This window comes from Hyla sarda, chromosome 6 (assembly GCF_029499605.1).
Source record: "Hyla sarda isolate aHylSar1 chromosome 6, aHylSar1.hap1, whole genome shotgun sequence".
NCBI classification, from domain to species: Eukaryota; Metazoa; Chordata; class Amphibia; order Anura; family Hylidae; genus Hyla; species Hyla sarda.
In genome coordinates this window covers 39,987,236-40,013,047 of record NC_079194.1, presented here as the reverse complement: position 1 = coordinate 40,013,047, position 25,812 = coordinate 39,987,236, and the positions used below count along the sequence as shown (strand labels likewise).

At 45.1% G+C, this 25,812-nt stretch overlaps 1 long non-coding RNA gene across 1 annotated transcript; it reads left to right on the top strand.

Moving 5' to 3' along the window:
- Positions 1–5,244: 5,244 nt before the first annotated feature.
- On the top strand, positions 5,245–15,410 carry LOC130275499 (uncharacterized). The gene is made up of 3 exons (XR_008844800.1): positions 5,245–5,331; positions 10,397–10,431; positions 15,272–15,410. It is a non-coding gene; the product is annotated as an uncharacterized LOC130275499 (long non-coding RNA).
- Positions 15,411–25,812: the final 10,402 nt, after the last annotated feature.

Genomic DNA, 25,812 nt, shown 5'->3' with positions numbered 1-25,812 from the left:
AAAGATGGTACCCAGCACTCACAAATCTTCAAAAATGAAGATTTATTAAGCCATAACACTGTACAAGAGGGACGCATTTTGGCGTAGCCATAGGCAGACAGCTGAGGAAGGCACCTAGGCCGAAACGCGGGCCTCTTGTGCCATTTTATGGCTTAATAAATCTTCACTTTGCAAGATTGGTGAGTGCTGGGTACCATCTTTATTACTAAATACTTGACCCTACCTTGTGCACCACCGTGGATCCCATGCCTATTTATAAATGCATTGCTTTTTATAGCACATTTCCGAGCGGTCCTAGGAGCACCGGCATATTCTGCCAGCGCCTGCAGCGTGCAGAATGTCCGCCTGGCCGAACATTTCGTTGTATGAACATTCAGGTCACATTCACACATACCATAATTGATGCTGCAGATTTGATACTGTGGTTAGATATATATGTTAGTATTGACATAACAGCAGCAAATCTGACACAGATGAGGTAGTTGTAAATGTACTTTAAAGCCTACATGGGAACGAAAACCTAACTAAAAAAACACTGTACTTCATAAACATTTATCTCCTTTTTATAGAAATCATGGCTTATAAAAAAAATAAGACCACTAGGGGCCCCCATATCATCCCAGACCCCACACCTGATACAGCACAGCAGACTCAGGGAGGATGCAAACGTATGGTAAGTAAGGGCAGTCTCAGTGCTTGTCTTGGACATGCCCCTTTCCTGAGCAGGGAATGTCAGAATGAGTGAGCAGTATTTCTAAGAAAAATACAGAAGCTAGACACATAAAAAAAAAAAAAAAAAAACATGTAAAGCATCTGCATGACCTAGTAAGTAACATATATTAGCATTATTATTGTCACGATGCCGGCTGGCAGGTAGTGGATCCTCTGTGCCAGAGAGGGATAGGCGTGGACCGTGCTAGTGGACCGGTTCTAAGTCACTACTGGTTTTCACCAGAGCCCGCCGCAAAGCGGGATGGTCTTGCTGCGGCGGTAGTGACCAGGTCGTATCCACTAGCAACGGCTCAACCTCTCTGACTGCTGAAGATAGGCGCGGTACAAGGGAGTAGACAGAAGCAAGGTCGGACGTAGCAGAAGGTCGGGGGCAGGCGGCAAGGTTCGTAGTCAGGGGCAACGGCAGGAGGTCTGGAACACGGGCTAGGAACAAACAAGGGAACGCTTTCACTAGGCACAAGTGCAACAAGATCCGGCAAGGGAGTGCAAGGGAAGTGAGGTATAAGTAGGGAGTGCACAGGTGGAAACTAATCAAGGTAATTGGGAAGATTGGGCCAGGCACCATCATTGGTGCACTGGCCCTTTAAATCGCAGAGACCCGGCGCGCGCGCGCCCTAGGGAGCGGGGCCGCGCGCGCCGGGACAGGACCGAGGGAGAGCGAGTCAGGTACGGGAGCCGGGGTGCGCATCGCGAGCGGGCGCTACCCGCATCGCGAATCGCATCCCGGCTGGAGGCGGGACCACAGCGCACCCGGTCAGTGGATCTGACCGGGGCGCTGCAACAACGAAGATGAGGCGAGCGCTCCGGGGAGGAACGGGGACCCGGAGCGCTCGGCGTAACAGTACCCCCCCCCTTGGGTCTCCCCCTCTTCTTGGGGCCAAAGAACCTGAGGAAAAAAAACTCAATTATTCCGTGATGAGATCCGAGGCACATTAGGAGGGGTTCCGTGCGGTAACGCACGGCACAGTCCAATCTTTCATTGTAAACACAATTGATGTAGAGGGGTCTGGCGAGACTGGTCACAGGAACGTTGAACCTGTAGATAAGAGAGGCCAAAAAAAAATTTCCTGCAGATCCGGAATCCAAGAAGGCCATAGTAGAGAAGGAGAAGGTAGAGGCAGATATCCGCACAGGCACAGTAAGGCGTGGAGAAGCAGAGTTGACATAAAGAACTGTGTCACCTTTGTGCGGAGTCAGCGTACGTCTTTCCAGGCGGGGAGGACGGATAGGACAATCCTTCAGGAAGTGTTCGGTACCGGCATAGTACAGGCAAAGATTCTCCATGCGGCGTCGTGTCCTCTCTAGAGGTGTCAAGCGAGACCGGTCAACTTGCATAGCCTCCGCGGCGGGAAGCACAGGAACGGATTGCAGAGGACCAGAGGAGAGAGGAGCCGGGGAGAAAAAACGCCTCGTGCGAACAAAGTCCATATCCAGGCGGAGCTCCAGACGCCTTTCGGAAGAACGCATGTCAATGCGAGTGGCAAGATGAATGAGTTCATGTAGGTTAGCAGGAGTTTCTCGTGCGGCCAGAACATCTTTAATGTTGCTGGATAGGCCTTTTTTAAAGGTCGCGCAGAGAACCTCACTATTCCAGGACAACTCGGAAGCAAGAGCACGGAACTGAATGGCGTACTCGCCAACGGAAGAAACACCCTGGGCCAGGTTCAGCAGGGCAGTCTCGGCAGAAGAAGCTCGGGCAGGCTCCTCGAAGACACCACGGACCTCAGCGAAGAAGGACTGGACTGTGGCTGTGGCAGGATCATTGCGGTCCCCATCAAATTTGTCCGGCAGGGACAAGCAGGGGTTAGGAGCGGCCGGTTGCTGCGGAGGAGTTGCAGGAGCCGGCGGAGGAGATGGTTGTTGCGGCTGTAGCTGTGACTGAAGTTGCTGTATCTGCGGCTGCAACTGCTGTATCTGTGACTGAAGATGCAGTGTCACGGAGGTCAAGTATGCCAGCTGTTGATCTCGTTGGGCGATCTTTAGGGCTAGCTGGGCGACCAGTGTAGGAACTTCAGCGGGATCCATGGCCTTTCCAGAAAGGAGACCACGGCAGAGTCTAGAGTCCCCATCAAATTTGTCCGGCAGGGACAAGCAGGGGTTAGGAGCGACCGGTTGCTGCGGAGGAGTTGCAGGAGCCGGCGGAGGAGATGGTTGTTGCAGCTGTAGCTGTGACTGAAATTGTGACTGAAGCTGCTGTATCTGTGACTGAAGATGCAGTGTCACGGAGGTCAAGTATGCCAGCTGGTGATCTCGTTGGGCGATCTTTAGGGCTAGCTGGGCGACCAGTGTAGGATCTTCAGCGGGATCCATGGCCGGATCTACTGTCACGATGCCGGCTGGCAGGTAGTGGATCCTCTGTGCCAGAGAGGGATAGGCGTGGACCGTGCTAGTGGACCGGTTCTAAGTCACTACTGGTTTTCACCAGAGCCCGCCGCAAAGCGGGATGGTCTTGCTGCGGCGGTAGTGACCAGGTCGTATCCACTAGCAACGGCTCAACCTCTCTGACTGCTGAAGATAGGCGCGGTACAAGGGAGTAGACAGAAGCAAGGTCGGACGTAGCAGAAGGTCGGGGGCAGGCGGCAAGGTTCGTAGTCAGGGGCAACGGCAGGAGGTCTGGAACACGGGCTAGGAACAAACAAGGGAACGCTTTCACTAGGCACAAGTGCAACAAGATCCGGCAAGGGAGTGCAAGGGAAGTGAGGTATAAGTAGGGAGTGCACAGGTGGAAACTAATCAAGGTAATTGGGAAGATTGGGCCAGGCACCATCATTGGTGCACTGGCCCTTTAAATCGCAGAGACCCGGCGCGCGCGCGCCCTAGGGAGCGGGGCCGCGCGCGCCGGGACAGGACCGAGGGAGAGCGAGTCAGGTACGGGAGCCGGGGTGCGCATCGCGAGCGGGCGCTACCCGCATCGCGAATCGCATCCCGGCTGGAGGCGGGACCGCAGCGCACCCGGTCAGTGGATCTGACCGGGGCGCTGCAACAACGAAGATGAGGCGAGCGCTCCGGGGAGGAACGGGGACCCGGAGCGCTCGGCGTAACAATTATTTTTTTTCTGTGATATGACAAGTATGCTTTAAGGCGTATAAAGATAGGAGTTCAATTAAATTGGTAAACAATACTGTTTGTGGTGGAACTAGGCTTTATAGTGAAAATCCCAAAATCCACTCTTACTTTTTTAAATCTAAATAATTCTAAAAAATTAAAATTAAAGGGGTACTGCGACGCTAAGACATCTTATCCCCTATCCAAAGGATAGGTGATAAGATGCCTGATCGCGGAGGTCCTACCGCTGGGGACCCCCGTGATCTTTCATGCAGCACCCCATTACCATTTGCCTCCGGAGCATGTTCGTTCCGGGTCTGATGACTGCTTATGACGGGGCGGGAGTATTGTGACGTCACGGCTCTGCCCCCGTGTGACGTCATGCTCCGCCCCCTCAATGCAAGCCTATGGGAGGGGGCGTGACACATAGGCTTGCATTGATGGGGCGGAGCATGACATCACACAGGGGCGGAGCCTTGACATCACAATACTCCGGCCCCGTGATCAGCAGTCATCAGACCTGGAGCAAACATGCTGAGGCTAATGGTAACGGGGTGCTGCATGGAAATCACGGGGGTCCCCAGCGGCGGGAGCCCCGCAATCAGGCATCTTATCCCCTATTCTTTGGATAGGGGATATGATGTCTTAGTGACGGAGTACCCCTTTAAAAATAATTTATTACTATATTTTAATTTACGTTCAAAGTATCTTTTCTAATGCAGAGATGCACAGCTTCAAATCCCCTACACAGAAGTCAATTATGCAAAATGTAGAACAGTGTTTCCCAACCGGTGTGCCTCCAGCTGTTACTAAACTACAACTCTTAGCATGCCCGCACAGCCGCAGGCTGTGCGGACATGCTGAGAGTTGTAGTTTAGCAACAGCTGGAGGCACACCGGTGGCGAAACACTGATGTAGAGGGTGAATACATTACTGTTTATTTAGTGTAAATGCAAATGCAAATGCACATACATATACTTGTTCAGTTTCTATTATATATATATATATATATATATATATATTCGACTTGCTTTAAAATGCATAACAGTATTTCCTTAAAAGTTCATATAGATTCTATATGAACTTTTAAGGAAATACTGTTATGCATTTTAAAGCAAGTCGATTATATAAAACATATATGTGTGTGTGTGTATATATATATATATATATATATATATATATATATATATATATAAATATTATTATTATTATTATTATTATTATTTTTTCCTCTTCAATATATACATATAAAAAAACATTAACGCTAATCAGCTCCTCATAGTGTCTCTTAATATAAATAGGTGATAGGTCCCTGGGGTCCATCCTGTTTGCTCCTCTATAACATTTTCACAGAATCTTCTGGTTTTTTTTTCTTTTCTACGAATCATCTGTTTTTCCATTGCTCCTAGCGAAAACAAGTAGAGCCACAACATCCATTGTTAAAGACGAATCATATCAATCCATCAAATTTAGCATCGCCATTACATTCACTTTGACTGCGGATAACTCGGCAACAAATCCCTTTTGAGGCATAATATGGAATTCAAGCTTCTGGTAAGATAAAACCGCATACCTTACGTATAAATGCAAATAAATATATCTGCTGATTAAAAATGTAGCAGCCTTGAGCACATCGATTACATATTTCAGGACAGAACGGGAAGGAGAATTTACCTACAACATTGTGCCGCCACAGATTTTGAATGAATGCTGCCATCTAGTGTCCTATGTATGCTAAACAATATGACGGCTACATATTTTCCTTGAACTTCCCTATATTATTATTATTATTATTAGTAGTAGTATTGTATTATTATTATTTTAATTATTATTATTATTATTGTATTACTATAATTTTTATAATTATTATCATTATTATAGTATTACTATTATTTTTTATTAATATTATTATCATTATTATAGCATTACTATTATTTTAATTATTAGAGAGTGAGCAAATCCAAGCTGACAAACCCAAATTCGTTACCAATTTCAGGAAATATTCGATTTGCAACAAATGTGAATATTGCCGTGTTTCTATTGCGCAAATCGCTTCATTAAACTCCATTTTTCAGCGTTCAAGGCTCCAAGGCATCTAAAATAGCGGATCCACAAGTCAGTACATGGGGCAGGGGATGCTGGGAAGGCAAGGCCGGAAGGGAAGTAGACGGGATGACCCTGAATCACATGCAGGATGCAGCCTATCAACAGCCAGTCACCCCTTTGATGTCACAGCCCTATATAATCGGCAGCCATAATTCCAGATTCTCGCTTCATTACAATACTCTGCAGAAGGACCATAGGATGCAGAGCCTGTGTGTGTGTGTGTGTGTGTGTGTTACAGTAGAGAAAAGCAAAGTCCAGCAGCGTTTAACATCCTCCTGGTCACATCAGTGTTCTCGTGGACGGAGAGCATTTTTTTTTTCACTGAAAAAGATTTTTACTGCAGCTACAGGCATTAACCTCCCAATCACTTTCTTCAGCATAGTATTACAGAGAGGCGCAGATAGCTGTGTGTTGCCTCATACATTTCAACAAGCTGCCTCAACTTCATAAACCTTAGCAGAGGAGGCAGGAATAATTTTCAGTGCAATTCAGTGTCTTTGTTCCACAAAAAAATCATCCACTGGTTATACTAGTCTCTAGATGCTATAATACCCAGCAGTCCATTCCCAATAGTTTTTGGCAGAGTGCAATTTTGTGTTCAGTACACAGCTTTTTTTGGCTGCAGCACTGATGTGTACTGCTGGTGTTTTACAAAAATATATATATTTTTTAAGGGTACTGTAGCGCATTTTTCTGCCCTCATACGTGCATACCGCATATGTACATGTAAGTAGTGTACTATTTTGTACCTATTAATCTGTCAAGGGCCTACTTACTGTGAAAGGACAGACAAAAGTAATCACCGGCTGGTGTTTTACAAAAATACAGAGTTTTTAGGCATACTGTAGTACATTTTTTCTGCCTTCATAAGTGCATACCACATACCTACATCTAAGTAGTGTACTATTTTAAACCTGTAAATCTGTCATGGGCCTACATACAGGGAAAGGACAGCCAATAGTACACACCTGCTGCTGTTCTAGACAAATACTGTTTTAAGCGTAGTGAAGCGTATTGTACTCCCTCATATACGCAATAAGTATGTCAGGCAGAGTAGTGCCAGGACATGCACAGAGGAGTGGCAGAGACCTAAATTCATCAGGCGCAGGCAGAGGTCGCAGCAGAGTAGGGGTGTGTGGCAGCTGGAGTCACAGTGAGAGGTCTGAGCTCCCTGTGTCAGCTAGCAGTCGTGTCACGACCAGCAACCCAGCAGGCGTGATTAATCGGTTCACTCGGGCATCCACTTCATCCCAAGTGAGGTTCACTTGGTTATCCACTTCATCCCAAGTGACATCCGACACCCTCAGTCAACAGTCGGTGGGTTCCTCAGACTCAACCCTCAGTTGGCATGGCCCTCATGCCTCAAGGCTCTGTCATTGTGCTGCTCTATGGTCTCCTCATGTTAATGTTACCACCTCCACGCTTTGTCATTGTGCCACCATATGGTCTCCTCATGCGGATGCTACCACCTCCAGGCTCTGTCATTGTGCTGCTCTATGGTCTACTCATGCTGATGCTGCCGCCTCCAGGCTGTCTCATTGTGCTGCTCTATGGTCTCCTCATGCTGTTGCTACCGCCTCCACGCTCTGTCATTGTGCCGCCATATGGTCTCCTCATGCTGATGCTGCCACTTCCAGGCTCTCTAATTGTGATGCTCCATGGTCTCCTCATGCTGATGCTACCGCCTCCAGGCTCTCTCATTGTGCTGCTATGGATGCTGCAAAACATAATTACGGTGCTGGTCCCCAGCTTCAGAAATTACTTGCATTATGGTCCCTTTCAGGACTCCTGATGCCACCTCCAGTGTGCCATTCAGCCACTATAAGGTATCCTCATGCTTCAGTTACCTCGAGGCTGTGCCATTCAGACACTATAAGGTCTCCATTTCCTGCCACCTCCAGGCTTTGTCATTGTGCTGCCATGTGACATGTGACTCCTTGTTATATTTGGTCCTTTGTACCCACACACCGGGGCCTGGGACACTAAAACTTGGGAGTTAAAAGCTCAATTTCAAAATCCTCAATTTCAAAATCTTAAATTTCTATGGTCTCCTTATGCTTTTGCCAACTCCACGCTGTGCCATTAAGACACTATATGGTCTCCTCATGCTTCAGCCAACTCCAGGCTGTGCCATTCAGCCAATATATGGTTTACTGATGCTGCTGGGCCTGGGTCTGGGAATAAAATGTTGTTATGGTAGCACTAGCTACCCAAAATCTTCAGTTTAAATTTCAGAATTCATCTTTCAATCTTAGGGATTGTGAAGGCCCAGTGTCTCCTCATGCTTCAGCCAACTCCAGGTTGTGTCATTCAGCCAATATATGGTTTACTGATGCTGCTGGGCCTGAGCCTGGACTTATTTTTTTTTTTTTTTTATGGTTTCTCTAGCTACCATAAATTTTCAATTCAAATTTCAAAATTAATCTTTTAATCTTAGGGATTGTGAAGCTCCAGTGTCTACTCATGCTGCTGCCAGCTCCAGGCTGTGTCATTCAGCCACTATATGGTCTCCTCATGCTGCCAACACCTCCACACCGTGTTATTCAGCCACTATTTGGTCTCCTCATACTTATGCCACCTCAAGGCTCTGTCATTGTGCGGCAGTGATTCTAAAAGCGATGCCTGTAAATTTCTGCATGTCATTCTGAATAACAGTATTATTTCACTACCCCAGCACACACCATTTGCATGTTAGAATACATCAAAGTGTTCTACACCCCCATTGAGGCTCTCTGTAGGCCAGAAATATCAATTTTTAATATAGATTCAATGCAAATAAATTCGGATCAATTCAAATTTTTCAAAAGTTCGCTCATCTCTAATTATTATTATCATTATTATTAGAGATGAGCGAAGTTACAGTGATTCGATTCATCACAAACTTCTCGGCTCGGCAGTTGCTGACTTTAGCCTGCATAAATTAGTTCAGCTTTCAGGTGCTCCGGTGGCTGGAAAAGGTGGATACAGTTCTAGGAGAGAGTCTCCTAAGACTGTATACACCTTTTCCAGCCCACGGGAGCACCTGAAAGCTGAACTAATTTATGCAGGCTAAAGTCAGCAACTGCCGAGCCGAGAAGTTCATGACAAATCAAATCACTGTAACTTAGCTCATCACTAATTATTATCATTATATAATTATTATAATATGTTATTATCATAATAATGCAACATATACATTTTCCCATACTGTATAGCTTTTTTCTTTTAGCCCGTGCCTGGCAACAAGCTTGAAATGTTACTTCCATTAAGGCATTTATTTATTTTTATTTATTTATTTATTTGCATTTATTACAATACCTACTGTACTATATAATTCCAAACAGGAATAGAAGGCACGTAGACATAAGGAATAAGAATTGTAATCCAGGCGAAACCTGATGAAGAGGGGGTCTCGCCCCTTGAAACATGTTGTCCGTAGCGCTTTTACTGCTGAATAAAATCAGTATTTATTTATTATTTTCTTTTTGTCTGGTTATTAACGGGCATCTTACCCATGGGTGAGTACCGGTCAGCATATTTTTTTTTGCCTATTCACTTAGGATCTTTTAGCTATGTCCAAAGACTGTAATAAGCAAATTGGATGACGGGATCGATGCTGGCTGCACCCCGGCTAACTAGTCACTGCAGTGGCATAAAGGCTATATAAGGTGTTGTGGTCTAAGTACAATAGCTAAATGTGATTGCTCCCTTGTTGTCTAGAAGTAACGGCACATAGTTGCGCTATTGTCTGTTTCTTTCTTTTTTTTTCTTCTTTTTTTACTCTTACACTGAAACTGATATATGAAGGGTCAGATACTCTGAACAACACTTCTTGACCCAAACAGGTATTTTATCCATCCTCTAGATATCAAATGATGTCAGGTGCCTGGAAAAATGCCCGATCACCAATGGCATAAAAATAAAAATGTGTAATTTACAAGGAGGTGCTAATAAAATGGCTCATTTCACTTTAAAAGCAGAAGCAGATCATTCCGATTATTTAAACCTTGACAGCCAAGAGAATCAGTCTTCATTATCCTTCTCCCTTTTCATTGTGCCAATCTCCTCCAGATTGCAAGGTCTGAACACGCTCCGAGTCTGCAAACTGAAGTTCCAACCCCCCCCCCCTTATGCATAACACATATGTTCAATAAGTCTAGGTGACCCCTCCCCTATGACTACTGATCTACAATGTTTTCTAGTCTTTTTGTACATGTATGTATAGTTTTTTCAATATAGGACATCCCACTTGGGCAAAATATATTATATATGACAAAACATGACTTGCACTTATTCTTTTGGTTTTTGCCTGTCAATAAATACTCACAGAGTGAACTATGTCTATATCTGTAATTACCTTCGGAGATTATTCTATCCAGCCAGTTTTGTTCTGCATCCAGACCCTTTACCTTGCTATATACTAGCTCATCTTTTAAACGCCTGCTTCTTCCAAAAGTTTTTAATGGTGTCCCATCTACTATGTCTCTTAAACTTGTATCTCTTTTAATCATAAACCAATTCTTATGTATTGTAGACTTAATCAAAGGCGCCAGTCGACTCTATTTAAAGGTAAAAACACAAAGCGCTTGTCTTTCTTATTTTCTCTAACAGTGTAAATTTGTCTTTTTCTCTCTTGCTTTATCCAATATTCAGAAGACATTTTATCTCGATAACCTCTTCTCCTTGGGGCAACCGATTCCTCAGCCTGTTTTTGAAACAACATTTATATCATTATTTATTCTCGTTAAAGCGTTACTGTCAATGGAAACTTTTTTATTTATTTAATTATTCCTACAAGACTAATCATTTTCCTAATATACTTTATTTAAAAGTTTGATTGCTAAAGATGTGAAAAATTGTTTAAAAATGACTGCCACTAGGGGTCTCTGTTTTGAATAACGAACCCTGGTATCCAAGTTTTTTTGGTCCTAACAACAAGATATTTTGGACCTGGGGGTATGGTTATCACCCTGCTGTGCCTCAGAGCAGTATATTAACCAGCTTTCACCAGGGTGAGCTGAACACCTTTAAGATCCAGACAAGATGCAGACTGCTTGCAGTCTTTTCAGAAGAGGAGCATTTCCATTGACACTGGGTGTGCAATACAGGGTGCTAAAATATTAGTTATAAGTAAAATGATTTCTCTTTGGTCATTTTATGAACTTATTTCTTGCTTATTTGCACCATATAGGTTCAGCATGGCTGCTTTAGGGTTATAAAAAGCATGCACTTTGGGCACAAAGCTTTGCAAAAGTAAAATATGTTGTGCAAACCTCATGACAAGGGAGAGGGGAGGGGGTGGAAAGGAGAAAGTTAGTCATGGTCCTAAAGAAATGCCCCGAGCCCTCAGGAGGAGTGCAAGAAGAGTGAGCACAGTAATATATAGATCAAAATGTATTTTACATATTAAAACATGAATTACTACACTGACATGAACTTTATTTTCCTTACTAATGACAGTAATGCTTTAACTAATGACCCATTTTTTACCTTAATGACCAGGCGCTTTTTTAAAAAAAAATTGACATGTGGCTCTTTAAATGGTAATAACTTTAGAACACTTTTTCTGAGTGGAGCAACTCTGAGATTGTTTTTTCGTGACACATTTAACTTTTTATAAGTGGTGCATTTTTGTCGACACATGCAGCATTTTTTGTGAAAAACGTCTAAATATTGTGGAAAACTGGAAAATTTTTGGAATTTTTTTAACGGTTTTCACTGTGCTTTACAAGTGATGTTATATTTATTCTTTATGGCGATACCCATTTTATGTTCTTTTTTATGTTATCAATTGCAGACAGCCATAACCTTTTTTATTTCTCTTCCGACACCATTGAGTGAGTGCTTATTTTTTTGCGGGACAAGCTATACTTTATATAGATATCATTTTTGCAATACATGCTACTTTTTGATCTTTTTTACTCCGCTATTTGCACCAAAATCGGCAAATTTTTTGTCATTTTTTTTTTATGGCGTTCACCGTGCAGGATAATTTACATTATAGCTTTATAGTACACATCATTACACATGTGGCAAAACCTAGTATGCATGTGATTTGTGTTTTTTTATGATAATACAGGACTTTTATTGGGCTTTTTTTTTTACATTTTATACTTTTATTGAAGAACCTTTTATTATTTTCTTTTCACTTTTTACAGGTTATGCTATGTTGCAATACATTTGTACTGCAGCACAGTATGACCCAATGAGCTGCACACACTACAGCCTCTGGCTGGATCTCACAGGCTTTCATAGCAGGCAGACAGGAGGTTATCATCTGAACTCCTGCTGCCATAGCAACCAACGGCGACCCGTGATAATATCGCAGCACTGCCATTAGTGAACAGGGGGAGCACCCTCCCCCTGTCAACACCATAGATGCTGTGATCAGGAATGATTACAGCATCTATGGGGTTAATGCTACCGAGATTGGCTATGATTGACAGCCGTGACCTGCCACCGATCTCCTGAGCTGCACGCAGCAGAGTAGGAGATCGTCAGGACGTATGCATATGTCCTATAGCGGGAAGGTGTTAAAGGGGTACTGCTGCGGAAAACATTTTTTTTTTATCAACTCGTGCCAGAAAGTTAAACAGATTTGTAAATTACCTATATTTAAAAATCTTAATCCTTCCAGTACTTATCAGCTGATGTATGCTCCACAGAAAGTTGTGCAGTTGTTTTCTGTCTGTCCAAAGAGCTCTCTGCTGACACCTCTGCTTATGTCATGAACTGTCTGGAGCAGCAGAGGTTTGCTATGGGGATTTGCTCCTGCACTGGACAGTTCCTGACATGGACAGAGGTGTCAGCAGAGAGCACTGTGGTCAGACAGAAAAGAACTACTCAACTTCCTCTGTAGTATACCGCAGATGATGAGTACTGGAAGGATTAAGATTTTTAAATAGAAGTAATTTACAAATATGATTAACTTTCTGGCACCAGTTGATTTAAAAAAAAATAAAAAAATGTTTTCCACCGGAGTACCCCTTTAAAGAAAGAAATTGCCCAATTCACATTGCTCTTTTTTGCTCAAAAAGTGTAGTAAGGTGGCATTCAGATGCTCATCTTCAAATTTCCAAACTTAGTCATTATTTATGATTGAATTGATTTGGAACGGATCACATTGATTCTAAATGTTACTGTGTAAATTCCTCTAGGAACCACAAAATCGAATGAGTTTCATTTAGGTAAGAAGCCTACCTGGACATCAGTCAGACAAACTATTGTTTGTCTGACTACTGATGACTTTAGAGTATGGTGGATCTTGGGGGCAAAACATCAGCTGATATTTGATGGTGAAGTGGAAACATCTCACCCTGTAGACAGGGCACACATAGCAATCAGGACCATGGAGATAGACCATTTGGCTGTCAGGGGTCCTGTTTCAGAGAAAACTGTTTAGTCCTGGGAAGGAACAGCATATGCAACACTTTCTTCTCCAGGGGAACTGCGTTATCAGTGAACAAGGGGGTTTGGGTATTCCGGCCAAAAACGTCTTATCCCTCCTCACGGGGGGCAGTTTTAGGGGGGGGGGGGGTGCTCTGGGCCCCCAGCAATCAGATATCTTATCCCCTATTCAAAGGATAGAGGATGAGATGTATTTGGCCGGAATACCCCTTTAAGGCTAGGTTTCCCTATTCCATTTTGAATACACTTTTGGCTTTGGCTCAAAAAACTAAAGTGGCAGACTTCCAAAAAAAATGGCAAAAAAATCCTGTGTGAAACTTAGCCTAAGGGTAGGGTCACGCATATGCAGCATAGTTTTACGCTGCTGAAAATAAACCAGGCAGTGGGAAATACACTGCTCATTTTGCAATAAGCAGACACACATGGCTTCCCTGACGCAGGCCTGTGTGTGCAGATTAAGGTTTGGAGGCGTGTGCAAGGTGACTGTGACTCACTTGGCCCGCTCTAAACCATATGTCGGGACCGGCCCGATATGACACGGGGTCACTGCGTGACCCCGCGTTATATCGCGGGAGCCGATCAAGGACGTACATATACGTCCTTGATCGTTAAGGAGTTAAACTGAATTTCCACATCAGAAATGTAAGTTATATGGGCAATGCTCTAAAACAGTGTTTTCCAACCACTGCGCCTCCTGCTGTTGCAGAACTACAACTTCCAGCATGCCCAAGGCTTTCTGGGCACCCTGGGAGTTGTACTTTTGCTGTAGGTTTACCAATAGTGTTGTAGAAATAAATGTGGGAGCAAATGTATTCAATTTGGTGGGAATCCCTGCTCCTGCACTCGATTTCCGTGGCCAATGGGGATAGCTTGAGTCTACCAGAATAAATGGTCTTTGTGAAAGGCTCTCTATTCTGGCTCATAGGGAAGGGCCAAAGCAGTTAAGTTTATTCATTGTGGATAGAAGAAGGGTGTTAATTATTGTTTTTTTGCTACACATGCTATAGAACTTTTGAGGAAGACCATAATAGGAAGAAACGTCAATACAACCATTTGATTGGTCTGAAATAATACTTTAATAAAATAATATATTAATTCAAGATTAACAAGTGTGTGGAGAAATCCTTCGTCCCTAGGACAGTCATGATTGGTGATGGTTGTGCCGCAGCGAAGAACTTGTGGAGAAGCCAGAAACGTAACCAGGGGTCATTACGGGGAGATCAATCAGAATGAGGCCAAATCATGGTCAGGTGCAAGCCAGGGGTCAATACCAGGTGTCTCATCTGGGTAGGGAAGGAGTACACACTATTCTTGCATATTCCCCTGTCCCTGCCTACTTACGTACCTGCCCTTGACGACAGGTCCGTAACCACAGTGACAGTCCCTTCATAACTAAGTGAGGGACAGTTAAAAAGTCAAAACAATAAACTACAAAACTGACAAAAGGTTGGGAAAGGCTGGAGATACACGACTAACAGAAAACAAACCTAAACACGCACACACAAAAATACATAGTCAGAGGGCCGAAGTACAGTAACAGAGTATCAAAGGGAAGTCAAAAGCCAAGCCAAAAGTCACAAAACCAGAATAAACAGAATGAGTACAGAGATAGCTAAGTAAGTTACTAAGAACTATCACAAGCAGAGAGTGACTGAAACGGGCCTCCTTATATATGCCTGAGCTGCAACCAGGAGGACTCTAATTGGCTCAGCAAGCTAAATCACACCCAGGAGCACAGAGGCGTTGTCCCAGCAACCAAAACAAACAACAGGGCTAGAAATCATTAATCCTATGGGTTCTGTCAGAACCTGTCATCACACCAGAAGAGAAAAGAGGTGAACCAGGCGCCAAAACCAAAGGAGGAGACAAAATCATAGACCATTAAACGTAGCCAAGATCATATCCGGGGTGATCAGTCAGGAGATAGATGCTGTCTCAGGTGGATCAAGGCAGATGCAAAAATCAAAGGCAGCTTATTTGGCTGTTTCTATAACTCTCATAGACATCAATGAAGAGATGCACCAACAACGAGCACAGCAAGTTACCATTCACCAATGAGGAAGCCTATTAAGCCGAAACACATCCTGCGTATGTACCCCTGATGCCATGAATATGGAATAAACTTTAAAACTTCTTCAACTACTTTGGTGAGTGCCAGTATTTTTTCATTTTCATATGTTGACCTGCTCCACCACCACCATGTGACACTGACAACCATTACTGGTCCCCAGAATAGAAGTTAGTGCTTGACCATAATTATGTTATACTTTGCTATGTTATTGTTGTCAAGGACTCCAATTATGAGTAAAGAGCAATGCTATATTGGACAGAAGTAAGAAAGTTGGGCAGTGCCCAATGCCCATAGTTAACCCCTTCCCTCCCCAGGGCATACGGGTATGTCCTGGGAAATGGGAGCAGCAACAGAGAGGGATTGTGACATCATTCTGCTCTGTACTGTGCGGTCCCCAGATGGAATCAACAGCCAGAGACTGCAGCTAATAGCCTGTAGTGGTGATTGCTGCTGAAAGGCTATTAACCCTTTAGATCCAGCAATCAAAGCTGATCATGGGACCTAAAGCCGGTAACTAAATTTTGCTGGCTGGTTGCTATAGGTGATCATGATCACCTTGGGGAAATCACACGATCCCAATCACCTTAACTGATGGCCAGAGGGTTCCTATCTTCCTCTGTGCCATCTGATCTTCTTTATGTTGCTCTAGCCTGCTTTGGTGGGCAAGAGCAACAGACCACAGATAACACTGATCAATGCTGTGTAATGGCATAGCATTGATAGCATTGATCAGTGTTAGGAATCAAGAGATTCCATGTAATAGTCCCTGTAATAGTCCCTTATGGAGATTTAAAAAGAGATTCCATGTAATAGTCCCTTATGGAGATTAAAAAAATAAATAAAGAAAAGCAATGAATGTGTATAACCACTCTCCCTAATAAAAGTTTGAATCAACCCCTCCCCTTTTCCAATTTTATAATTAAAATAATGTAAAATAAATAAATAAATAAACATATGTGGTATCACTGTGTGATGTCTGAATTATTAAAATATAATGTTAACTAAACCGCAGTCAATGGCATGAATGGAAAAAACTACCAAAGTCCAGAATTGCGCATTTTAGCAACATTAGATAGCAAAAAATATGCATTAAAAATGATCAAAAAGTCCATTAACCCCTTAACGACGGAGGACGTAAATATACGTCCTGGTGTGGTTGTACTTAACGCACCAGGACATACATGTACGTCCTATACAGAACCGCGAGGATCGGAGCGATGCTCGGGTCATGCACGGCAGGTTCTGGCTGCTGATAGCAGCCAGGGACCCTCCGGTAAGGGCGGACATCCGCGATCACTCGAATGTCTGCCATTAACCCCTCAGGTGCCGTGATCAATACAGATCACAGCATCTGCAGCGCTGCAGTCACAAAAATGGATGATCTGATCATCCAGAATGGCAGACGGAAGTCCCCTCACCTGCCTCCGCTGCCTTTCACAGGTCTTCTGCTCTGGTTTGAGATCGAGCAGACCAGAGCAGAAGATCACCGATAATACTGATCAGTGCAATCCCTATGCATAGAACTGAACAGTATTAGCAATTGAATGATTGCTATAAATAGTCCACTATTAAAGTGTAAAAATAAAAGTAAAAAAAGTAAAAAACTAATTTTAAAAAATCCCCTTTCCAATAAAAATATAAATTGTCCTTTTCCCCCCATTTTACCCCCAAAAAGTGTAAAAAAAACATTTTCAATAAACATATTTGGTATTGCCGTGTGCCTAAATATCCAAACTATTAAAATATAATGTTAATTATCCTCTACGGTGAACGGCGTGAACGGAACAAAATTGCTACTTTTTTATAACATTTTATTCCAAATAAAATTGATAATAAAATGTATTAAAAGTTTTATATATGCAAATGTTGTATCAAAAAAGTAAAGATCATGGTGCAAAAAATGAGCCCTCATACCGCCGCTTAAACAGAAAAATGAAAACGTTATATGTCAGCAAAATAGAGTGATTTTAAATGCACTCATTTGGTTAAAATGTTTGTTATTTTTTTTAAGCGGTATAAAAATAGAAAAGTATGTAATCATGGGTATCCTTTTTAATCATATCGACCCACAGAATAAAGAAAACATGTCTATTTTACCATAAATTGTACAGCATGAAAACAAAAACTTCCAAAATAAGGAAAAATTTGGTTTTCTTATCAATGTCACCATACAAATAATATTTTTTTGGTTGTGCCATACATTTTATGTACCCACAGGCTGATGGTCAATTTTGGACCCAGAAATGGTTAAAATTTTTCTGCACCCTGGGGCCTGTACTTACACTATAACTAGGGATAAGCAAATTGAATCTGACGAATCCGAATTCGTTACGAATTTCAGGAAAAATTCATATCACAATGAATATTGCCGCAATTCGATTGCACGAATGGCTTCATTAAACTCTATTGTGTTATATATAGTGCAGTCCAGGCTCCAGAGCATCTAAAATGGCGGATGCACATGTGAGGATATAGGGCAAGGAACTCTGGGATGGCGCGAACACGGGTAGGTGGGATGAACCTGAATAACATGCAGCATGCAGCCTATCAGCAGCCAGTCACCCCTGAGATGTCACAGCCCTATATAATCGTCAGCTATCTTGCGGCCAGGCATTCCAGCGTTTTATTTCAGAGAGAGAGTTTCTTTGTTGGGACAGATAGAGCAGTGTGTGCTTTGACTGATTGACAGGAGAGAGAGGAGAGATAAGAAAGAGAGAGGACACTTTTGGGTGTAATACACTGCGACTCTACTGCTGCAGTGGGGTGTACAGCAACTCTAAAGCTCATAGAGGCCAATTAGGCTGAGCACTAAAAGCCATTGTCACCTGCTATTAGTGCCTAAAAAAAAACTGTACTGCTACACCCTTGTTTTTGTAGCCTAATACAGTTTTAAGCGGAGCATATAGTCCATCTCTTATAAGTGTAAACTGTGAGTACATAGGTGGTGTATGTTTTTTTTTTACCTGTAAAACTAATTTGGGACTAGTTACTGTGAAAGGCGAGTCAAAGCTACAACCTTATTTTTGTGGCCTAATACAGTTTTAAGCGGAGCATATTGTCCTCCTCTCATAAGTGTAACCTGTGCGTACATAGATGGTGTAGTTTTTTTCCCTGTAAAACTAATTTGGGCACAGTTACTGTGAAAGGCCAGACAAAGCTACACACATGTTTCTGTAGTCTTATACAGTTTTAAGCGTATTAGAGCTCATTGTCCTCCTCTCATAAGTGTAACATACATGCACTCAGATGGTGTACAAGTATGTCAGGTAGAGAAGTGCCAGGACATGCACAGAGGAGTTGCAGAATCCTAAATTCATCAGGCGCAGGCAGAGGTTGCAACATAGAAGAGGTGTGTGGCAGCAGGAGTCACAGAGAGAGGTCTGAGCTCCCAGTGTCAGCTAGCAGTTGTGTCTCGACCATAAACCCAGCAGCCGTGATTGATTGGTTCACGTGGTCATCCTTCATCCTAAATGATGTCCGACACCCCAGTCAGCAATCTGTGGGTTCCTCAGACTCAAACCTCAGTTGGCATGGCCCTCATTCTGCTGCTGCTACCTCCAGGCTCTGTCATTGTGCTGCCATATGGTCTCCTCATGATTATGCTGCCACCTTCAGGCTCTCTCATTGTGCCGCCATATGGTCTCCTCATGTTGATGCTGCCACCTCTAGGCTCTCTTAATGTGCTGCCATATGGTCTCCTCATGCTGATGCTGCCACCTCCAGGCTCTCTCATTGTGTTGCTATATGGTCTCCTCATGCTGATGCTGCCACCTCCCAGCCTCTGTCATTGTGCCACCATATGGTCTCCTCATGCTGTTGGCACATTAAATGAAACTTTAAAATCTGTAATCTATATAAAATCTTCAATTAAAATTTTACAAATATCTTAAATCTTTTCAATTGTGAGGCCCTATGGTCTCGTCAGGCTGTTTCCACCTCAAGGCTGGGTCATTCTGCCACATTATGGTCTCCTCATGCTGCTGCCACTTTCAGGCTGTGTCAATGTGCCACCATATGGTCTCCTCATGCTGTTGGCACTAGAGATGCGCGAATTTCTGAAAAATGTAGATTTATATTAGATTCCCATGTTTAAAGGGGTTCTCGACTGCCTTAACCTACTATTGGCAGTTAGTTAGTTCTTTGGCTAAATGTTATTATGACTTTTTTTCATGTTGCTAACGGTTCTGTATGTGGTGTTTTACTTACCTTTTTTCCAGAACCGGAAGCTGGTTTCTTCATTTGCTTCCTGCCTTGCCTCGACCACTTTGTTTCTTTTCTTCCGCCGCCATCTTGCCATCGGGACGTCACGGTGGAGGGTGGTGTGTTGGAGGCCGGCCTGCCCCTCGCTCCGTGCGTGCCCGCCTCCCGTGCGATGGAATCCTCGGTCATCATCAGCGCGCACCCTCCTTACTTTCAGCTTCTTCTAAGCTGAATGCGGATTGGGCTGCTTTCAGCGAATCGGATGCCGTGATGGGCGCATGCGCAGTTGGTCCTCGCTCCGGAGGATAATCTGCGCATGTGCCACAGTGATGTCAGCATCGGGCCTGATGCGCTGGGGGTTTGTTAACCCTAACGTGGCCAGAGCTGAGTTCCGGAGCGCTGTAAAGCTCCTGAAGGTTTGCTATGGCAGTGTTTCTCAACCAGGGTGCCTTCAGCTGTTGCAAAACTACAACTCCCAGCATGCCCAGACACCCGAAGTGCTGACATCACTATGGCACATGCGCAGATGATACTCCGGAGTGAGGACCAACTGTGCATGCGCCCATCATGGCATCCGATTCGCCGAAAGCAGCCCAATCCGCATTCAGCTTAGAAGAAGCTGAAAGTAAGGAGGGTGCGCACTGATGACGACCGAGGATTCCGTCGCGCGAGAGGCGGGCACATACGGAGCAAGAGGCAGGCCGGTCTCCAACACACCACCCTCCACGGTGACGTCCCGATGGCAAGATGGCGGCGGAAGAAAAGAAAAAAAGTGGTCGAGGCAAGGCAGGAAGCAAATGAAGAAACCAGCTTCCGGGTCTAGAAAAAAGGTAAGTAAAACACCACATACAGAACCGTTAGCAACATGAAAAAAAGCCATAATAACATATAGCCACAGAACTAACTAACTGCCAAAAGTAGGTTAAGGCAGTGGAGAACCCCTTTAATGTCCCGGGGTTTACTTTGAACTAATACTGTACGACCACAAAACCCAATCTAACAAGGAGTCACATGGTGGAACAATGACAGAGCCTAAAGGTAACAGTAGCATAAGGAGACCATAATCTGGCAGAACGACACAGCCTGGAATTGGCGGCAGAAAGAGGAGACCATGTAGTGGCTGAATGAAACCACCTGGAGTTGGCAGCAGCATGAAGAGAACATATAATGGCTGAATGACACAGCGCATAGGTGGTAGCAGCATGAGGAGAACATATAGTGTCTGAATGACACAGCGTGGAGGTGGAGGCAGCATAAGGAGACCATATAGTGGCTGAATAGTACAGCCTGGGGGTGCTGCAGCATGAGGAAAACATATGATGGCAGAATGAGACAGCCTAGAGATGGCAGCAGCAACAGGAGTAATGAAAGTGACCCAGTAACAGAGTGGTGCGGTGGGTGGCAATACCAGTACCCAAAGGTGGGTACGAAGGTAGGTGAAAAAAGGTCTGATGCGGAGGAATGTTTGTAACTGGGGAGCAGTGCCTTAAATCTGTTTGGCACTATCCATTTTTGTGAAGTGTTGGAGTGGCACCATGGTCATTCTACTCTGATGCATCAGGCATTGGTGGGTGGAAATATTGGCTGATCCATGCCTGATTCATCTTCACAAAGATCAGTCTCTCCACATTATTCGTGGACAGACAAGTTCTCCTTGGGGTGACTATGGCCCCTGTTGCACTAAACACCTGCTCTGATGGCAAACAACTGGCCAGGCAGGACAGTTTTTTCAGGGCAAACTCTGCTGGTTGCGGCCATAAATCAAGTTTGGCTGCCCAGAAGTCCAGCGGATCTTCAAGGTGTGTAGGCATGGGCATGTCAAGATATGCCACCACCTGCTGGTTCGGGTCCTTCTCCAGGTCTACCTGCTGCTCATGAACTGCTTCACTATGCGGGTGAAGAAAGGTACTCATCAATGACTGTAGATTCAGGCTGCTGCTGATGGACCTGGTGTTTCTCCTGCCACCCCTCCCCAGCAGCCATGGTAGTGAAACGTGAGAACAGAGTGCCCCACCGAGTCAGACTGGCGAGAGGACTACGTAGGATTTCTCTGTAGTAGGTCAGTTTGTCCTCCATCTCAGTGGGTGTAAAAAAGGCCCCCATTTAGTGCCGGTCCAATAAGGTGGAGATCCAGAAGTCATTCCGCTGCCGAATGGTGACAACTCTGTGCTCACTATGCAAGCAACTGAGCATTCATTGTGCCATTTATGCAAGTGACTCGGAGGGAGTCCCTGCCTCCATCTCCACTGCATACTACCATACGGTGTGCCTGGGTCCTCTGTCTCACCTTCCTCAAAATCCTCTAGCTCCTTTGGCTGCTCCCGCTCCTCTTCTCCTGTCAGATGACTAGAACCACCACCCATTTCGTGAAACCTAAACTGTGCTCCACTCTGCCCCTCCCCCTCCTCCAGTTCAGCCCCCACAGGGCTCATGTGGCCGTGAGATGTAGGCACCACCTCTCCAGGAAATGAAGAAATGGAATGATGTTGTTCATCCTGTAATTCTGGCGACCGACTAATAATGTTGCTTCCTCAAAGGGCGTGAGCAAACGGCAGGTGTCACGTATGAGTTGCCACTGGTTGACATTGAAGTTAAACAGGGGAGTACCCCCATCCGCTTGGATCATCAAGAAGTCGGTGATGGCTTTTATCTGTACGTATAGTCGTTCCAACATATGGAGGGTGGAATTCCAATGTGCGGCAATGTCTCAAATCAGACTATGTTGGGGATACCGTTCTGACGCTGCAGCTCAAGGAAGGCGTGCGTTGCGGTGTACGAGCGGCTGAACTGCATGCAAAGTTTCCTTTCCATTGTTAGGATGTCTTGAAAATGGGAAGAACACATCAGGAACCGCTTGACGACCAGATTGAACACGTGTGCCATGCAGGGTGCATGGCTCAGCCTTCCTTGTTGCAGCGCAGACAAGATGTTTTTACCGTTGTCAGTCACCTTGGTTCCAATTTGTGATTCTGTTCGCTAAGGCACACCATGTGAAGAATAACGTGACACCGCCGTGCCCTGCACACATGGTATGCTGAAGGACCACTGAGACTTGTCTGGGCAGTGGAGGCTGAGGACACGGTGGGGGATGAGGAAGCAGAGTCGCACACTGTCACAGGACCCATGGCCTGAGAGCGTGGCAGAGGAAGTGGCATGACCTGACCAAGTTGGTGTTGTGGCTGTGCAGGAACCACATTCACCCAGTAGGCCGTAAAGGACATGTATTGTCCCTGACCCTAGATACAGCTCAAGACGTCCAGACGAGCTCTTTGATACACACTGACAGGCTAAAGAACTGGCCCGCCTTCTCTTCCACAAAATTGTGCAAGGCTGGTACTGCCTTCTTAGCAAAGAAATGACGGCTTGGGACTCTCCACCTCAGCTCGGCAAAAGCCATCAGTTCTTTGAAAGGTGCAGAGTCCAACACTTGAAAAGGGAAGGACTGCAGCACCAGCAACTTGGACAGGAGCACATTCAGCTTCTGCGCCGTTGGATGAGTGGGCGCATATGGTTGTCTCTTGGGCATGGCTTAGCCGATGGATTGCTGGTGGAATGACTGGCAAAAAGTTGGAGGAGCATCTGGAGCGACAGAAGGAGGGTTTGACACACAGCTCACTTCGGCTGAGGTGGTGGAGCCTTGGCTGGCTGAAAGAGGGAGCGGTATGCCACTGGGTGATGCAGCAGGCTGGACCACTACATCGGAGCCACAGTTTTCCCAGGCCACTTTATAGTGGTGCTGCATATGTAGACGCAGGGCTGTGGTGCCAACATTAGGACCCTGGCCACGCTTCACCTTCTGCCGACATATCTTGCATGTGGCTACGTGAACCTCCTCCGGATACTTGATGAAAAACTGCCACACCACCAAGTAGCTGATTTTCCCACCAACAGTCCGCACTAATTGACTGCTACTGCCACCGACTCCAGGAACCTCTGTTTCACTACCTCCCAGGAAGGTAAGCTGCCGCGAAGCAGATGGTCTCCCCGGGCACGTTTGGCTCCAGAATTTCCACTTCTGCCACCATGCTGACTGCCAACCATGCTACCACCTTGCTGGCTCACCTGCTGCCTCACGGCAACCTGCAACCCTCTTTTCCTGATGATGATGATGATGATGATGATGATGATGATGATGATGATGAAGCCCCTTCTGCACCCTGTTCCCAATTGCAATCGGCTTCATCATCATCAACAAGTGTCTGCATGTCACTGATGTCCTCCTCAGATTCCCCAAAAGTGTCTGCTTTTGGGGAATCACCTCCCACGTCACTCTCTTCATCACTACCTTTTCCCTAGTGGAGGAAGCGGCAGATGTCTCCTCCACTTCTTGGCTGGGCAGTAGCTTCTGACTGTCCTCTATTAGATTGTCCTCACTGAATAGTTGATCTGAACCCACAGCATAAGATACTTCTGTAGGAGAGGGAACAGCATAGGACAGAGGCAATAGGAGGACAGGGACTGCTCCCGGGCCATGCCAACTGAGGGTTGTGTCTGAGGAACCCACCGACTGTTGACTGGGGGTGTCAGATGTCACTTGTGAGGAAGTGGATGACCGTGTTAACCAATCGATGACACGATGGGTTGTTGCTCGAGACATGACCGCTAACTGATACCGGAAGCTCAGGCCTCTCGCTGCGACTCCTGCTGCCACTCGCCCCTAGTCTGCTGTGACCTCTGCCTGATGGATTTAGGCCTCTGCAACTCCTCTGTGCACGTACTGGCACTTCTCTGCCTGACATAATTAGTGCGTATATGAGGGTAGTACCATACGCTTCACTACTCTTAACACAGTATTTGTCTAGAACAGCAGCAGGTAATTACTTTTGGCTTTCCTTTGACAGTATGTAGGCCCTTGACAGATTAACAGGTACAAAATATACTACTTAGATTAACGTATGTGGTATGCACTTAGGAGGGCAGAAAAATGCACTGCAATGAGCCTAAAAACTCTGTAAGTTTTGTAAAACACCAGCCGGTGAGTACTATTGCTTGGACTTTCACAGTATGTAGGCCCTTGATAGATTAAATCAGATGTCCGGCGCAGACTTTTTCTTTTCCATCCTGCCCGGGCTGCAAAAAAAGACAAAACAAACTTTCATACAAAGTGGTCATGCACTTTGTGGTCATACAAACTTTCACAAACTTACCTCCATATCTTGGCCAGGAGCTCTGCAACAGCTGATCGTTCGGCCGGGCTGTCTGCTTCCTACTTCCTTTAGCCCGTTATTTCACACGGCTTTTCAGCCTATCACCAGCCGAGGCGGGACATCGCTGCGACCGGTTATTAGCTGAAGCGCCGTGTGACGTACCGGGCTAAAGGAAGTAGGGAGCAGACAGCACGGCCGACCGATCAGCCGTTGCAGAGCTCCGGGGCAACATATGGAGGTAAGTGAAAGTTTGTTTTGTCTTTTTTTGCAGCCCGGGCCGGACGGAATAGAAAAAGTCTGCGCCAGACATCTCCTTTAACAGGTACAAAATGGTACACTACTTAGATTTAGGTATGTTGTATGCACGTATGAGGGCAAAAAAATGCGCTGCAGTACACTTGGAAAACTTATTTTCTTAAAATACCAGCTGGTGATTACTTTTGCCTGGACTTTCCCACTATCTAGACTTTTTACAGATTTACAGATACAAAATAGCAGACTGCTTCGATGTAGGTATGTGATATGCATGTATGAGGGAAGAAAAATGCACCACAGTCCACTGAAAAAGCGTATTTTTGCACAGCAGCAGGACACTACAGAGCAGCACACCAAAAAAAAAAAATTGCACTCTGTATTAAGAATGGTGTGTACTGCTGGTTATTATACCGTCTACAGACTAGTATAAGCAGCAGATGATTTCTTGTGGAAAAAATACACAGAGTTGTGCTGAAAAATCATTCCTGCCTCCTGTGATACGGTTCATGAAGTTAAAGGAGAACTCCGGAATAGGAGAATTGCCCGTCATACACCCGGCATTAAAAAAATAATGAGCTACATACCTTCCTTCACTCCCCCGGTGCCTCCGGTAACCCGCTCCGGTCTCCGCCGCGATCCTCTTCCTGGTTGCCAGTGGTCGGCGAGTCATACTGCACTCAGCCAATCACCGGCCGCAGCGAAATTCCAGCTCGGCCGGCGATAGGCTGAGCGGCAGTGTGACGTTTTTGGCCCCGGCAGCAGGTGCCGGGGTCGAAAACGTCACACTGCGGCTCAGCCTATCGCCGGCCGTGTTGGGACTTTGCTGCGGCCATTGCAGCGAAGAAAACTGTGTCTTGAAGCGTTCTGTGT